The following is a 4,027-nucleotide window of genomic DNA, read 5'->3' as shown; positions in this document are numbered from 1 at the left end:
TTCAAACAGACTAAATGATCCTTTTCCTGTTTCAGAGCAGGAGTTCAAACCTTATTTGTTCAGGATGCCAAATTGCTGGCCAAGAGTACTTGGCTTGGCATGCTCCAAATCCTGTACTTAAATTGAATGTGATACCTTTTGAGTGAAAACACTCTGCCAATTTTTAAGGCATACACAACTGGGATAAGAGACACTAATGGTGCATTACTTAAAGGTGCCTCTAGTCACAGAAGAAAAGCAAAACCAGTCAAATGATTTTAAAGCATTACAGACTGATCTGAGACATTCAGACATGGTTTGGACATGAGGATTCCAGAGTATGCACACTGCAATATATAGACATTTATCATGTAGTATAGATGGCTGAAAGCCGTATCTATATCTCCCTGTTCATGCAGTTCAGTCTTGTCCAATGACATTCTTCTCCAAGAGCAGCAATAAACTCCCTACTACTCTTGCTACTTCCCAATTTAGACATTAACATAAGCAAAAATTATCCAAACACCCCATGCATGTGCACATAAACACTGCACCAAGAACATGTAAAGTTATATCCTGAATCGCTCAAAAAGCTGTCACCTAAGACTTTTCTTAAGCAAAACATGGGAAAAATGATTAACTTTAGACTTCTGCAATAGTCTAAGAACTAGTCCTCTTAAAAAACTTCAACATGTGTTTCCTACATAGGCAGTGGAAATAAAAAGTCATTTTTATGAGGCAGTTTATCTAATCTGTTTAAATATCTGAGGATGAGATGAATTGCACCCCAGAAGTCTCTATTAATTTCTATTGCTTACCAAGGAACTAGTGCACATGTTGATGGTGGATGAGGTGAATCCCACTTTAAATGTCTTGTGTTGCAGATATTTATAACCAATGAATTGAATCCAAACTTTAATGTCTTGGTCCTACATTCAAAGCTTTATGTCCCACTTATAACAGCAGTAAGAAAGGGGAACTCGGGAGAATATTTTTCTCACCTACATCTTTGCTTGCTTACTTTCCCAGGTGCTGCTCCTACCGGCATCTCCAGCCATCTTCCTACTCTACAAACACGTACGTGTCCTAAGACTGGATTCCTACATTCAGTTATACCTAATGGGTTATATGCTTTCATATGCAGCTCTCTTTCAGCTTCAAGGGCCTCCTCCATCCTCTTTCACAAGGGCTTTCAGTCCTATAGCCCTCCTCATTGGACTTTGCTTCCAAATCCATGATAATGGGCAGTTTTATAAAGAATTTCCTTTTTTACTTGAGAACATTAAATTATCTCAGCTACAATAACTTCTGCATCTTCTCTTAATGTTGCATGAGGTAAATTCATATAAAGAGAGCCACAGCAAGGTCTATGCATCACTTCAGATGCTGAATAGGCCTTGTGCTGGCTCTGCAAAGTGAAGTTCACCCTTTGGGAGGAATTTTCTCTCAAGTCAGAAGAGAACAGAAGGGAACTCTGTTCTCCCTCTCCAACGAACTATATTCCCCTTATAAACAAACTTTGAATGTGAGACGCTCTGTATTGCCAAGGCTTCCAATTTTGTCACAAGCCCAAACACAGTGGATTCCCCCTTCACTTCCCCCCCCCCTCCTCCCCCCCCCCCCATTAAATCCCAGCTCCTGGAGTCATGTGAATACCCAAGGAATTTCAGTTGTCTTATAAAAAGATTGCATTTCTGGCCCACACAGACGCAGAGGAAACCCTGTAAATGTGACCCCATTGCACCTTAAACACTCAAAACCAGAAGGCAAATAAAAAGAAGCCAAGTACATTCAGTTGCATGATTTTCAGGCCAATCTCATGATTATTTCAAGCCCGATTCAAGATTTTTGGATGGTTTGGGTTGGCAACACTGAAGACTTCATTATAGTTTCAAAGACTATAAAAAGAAAAAAAGTTTCCAAGCTGTATAATTATCAAAATGATGGAGAGTCTGAAATACAGCAGAAATGACAGGCACACTTGGGCCAGCATTTTCAAATGGGGCCTGATAGAGCATGCTTCAGCTATTTCATTGCCACATCCAGACACAGTGGACCTGATTAGCCTAAATATAGCTCTCACTAGAAATCAATTGGCTTAGGCAGGAGTTCGGTGACACAGGTTTGTTCTTGACAACTGCCAGAGGTGAATTTCACTCTGAGAAAGTCGAACAAGAGGAGGGAAGGATTGCTGACCTAACTCAAACTATGTCTTGAGAAAGCAATTTGTAAAATACAGAACAGAGATTTATTCAAAAACATGTGGAAGTGATTTATGGATTCGATTGAAGGTTTCTAGTATTAAAGCCTGGAAATAAGGGCTATTCCTATATTTTGGTTTGAAAAGGGGTTAAATTGTGATGTTTCATCTTTAAACAGGCATACTAGCTTCCTAAATTCCATTGCCCTTTTCACTCCTCTTCTGGTTTTCTGCATTTTCTTGATTTGTCTTCCTGGTAGTCTAAGCTTTGGTTAAAAGACATGTTTCAGAGAGTATGGAAGTGCATGCTCTGTATATTATTATTCAATGAGAATATTCTGTCCTTATGTTGAGCAATTCCACAAGCAGTCCCACTGATGTTAACAGGCACCACCTAATGCCAGTGTGGGCATAATATGGAAGAAGAAAAGGAGGGTGAAACAGGGAAAGAGAGCTAGGAGGTAATTTAAAGGATGTAATGAGACAAACAAAAGCTTATAATCTTTCCATGGGTTTTTCCATGGTGACTTATTCCTTCTTTCATTTAAGTCAGTGGGAAAATTCGTATTGATTTCAGCAACAATAGGCAGTGTTTTCCTCCGTCTATAGCCATAATTATAATACTACATTGCTATATTGACGTTTCCTATCTATAATAGCATTCTTTTGCCTTTACATTTACACTGCAGACCAAAATCACAGTAGTGTTTGCACATGTCCTAAATTTTTATCACACAAGCAGACTCACTGATTTATATTAAGGAAACCCACCAACAAATCAGCTCTGGTCATCACCAAGTTGGACCCTCCTTTGTTTATTCAGAATAAAACTATGTGCAGCCCCATCAGCTCTGCTGCAGTGCAACACCAGAAAACACAACCCACAGCAAAATCATTCTTGATGGCAACACCAAGTGCGTGGTTTGCATAGCACCAGCAAGAAAAAAAATGCACAGATGTGAGAGTTCATGACTTGCCAGCGCCAAAGATTTAACATCGATTACTTAATGCCACATACAGAGGAAAGCCTCTTCACTTATTTATTTATTTTAGGGGAAGGAGGAGGGGGGCTCCTTCAGAAAACCTGTGGGCAGGAGGCCCCACACGGAGGGGGGAAAGGGGGTTATTTCACTTACAGGCATCCTGGTAGCTATTCTCCCTCCTTGAAACATTTTCCTGACAATCTTCAAAAGCAAAGTCCCAATTTGCATTTTTAATACTGAAATGTAATACACTGTTACTGGGAGACACCCCTGAGTGTTATTACTTATCACTGGGCCATTATAAACAATCATGAAAGATTACAGTTGATCGGCCTGGCCAGATGCATTCTTGAAAACCCAGAAAGAGGGTTAAATGAGAACCAACACATGTAAAAGATTCACAATGCTATATTTCAAATAAGAAACATGTCGGAGTGGAAAAGAAAAAAAAAAAAAGCCAAAGAGCATAGTGGTTAAAGAAAAACTGAAAGAAAAACACATAATTGCTTTTAGTCTGTCATTTCCCCCCACAGAGTAGTAAATAAGAGCTTTGATACATAAAAGCCGTTATCAAACAGTAACAAATTAGTTCTTCACCATCTGTGATCCACGCAAGGGGGGTGACAGTTATAGGCAAGATTTTAAAATATGAAATCAACTATTTATGAACTGGTTTCAGAGTCTTGCTGTCTACTTTGCCTCTTAAAACGTGGCCACAAGAAAGAGATGAGGTTTTCAAAGCTAACAAAAGACAGCAGTTGTGGTTCCACTCTTTAAATGACGCTAATTGCTGGCTGACATTTGTAAACAAGATGTTTCCTTTCCTACCACTGCCTACTATAGCTCAGCGTCACTTTCAAGAACA

The sequence above is a fragment of the Pezoporus wallicus genome, unplaced genomic scaffold (assembly GCF_028554395.1).
Source record: "Pezoporus wallicus isolate ANWC-B61680 ecotype Strahan unplaced genomic scaffold, APGP_CSIRO_Pwel_v1 contig_161, whole genome shotgun sequence".
NCBI classification, from domain to species: Eukaryota; Metazoa; Chordata; class Aves; order Psittaciformes; family Psittacidae; genus Pezoporus; species Pezoporus wallicus.
Note: the sequence above shows the minus strand (reverse complement) of the source record.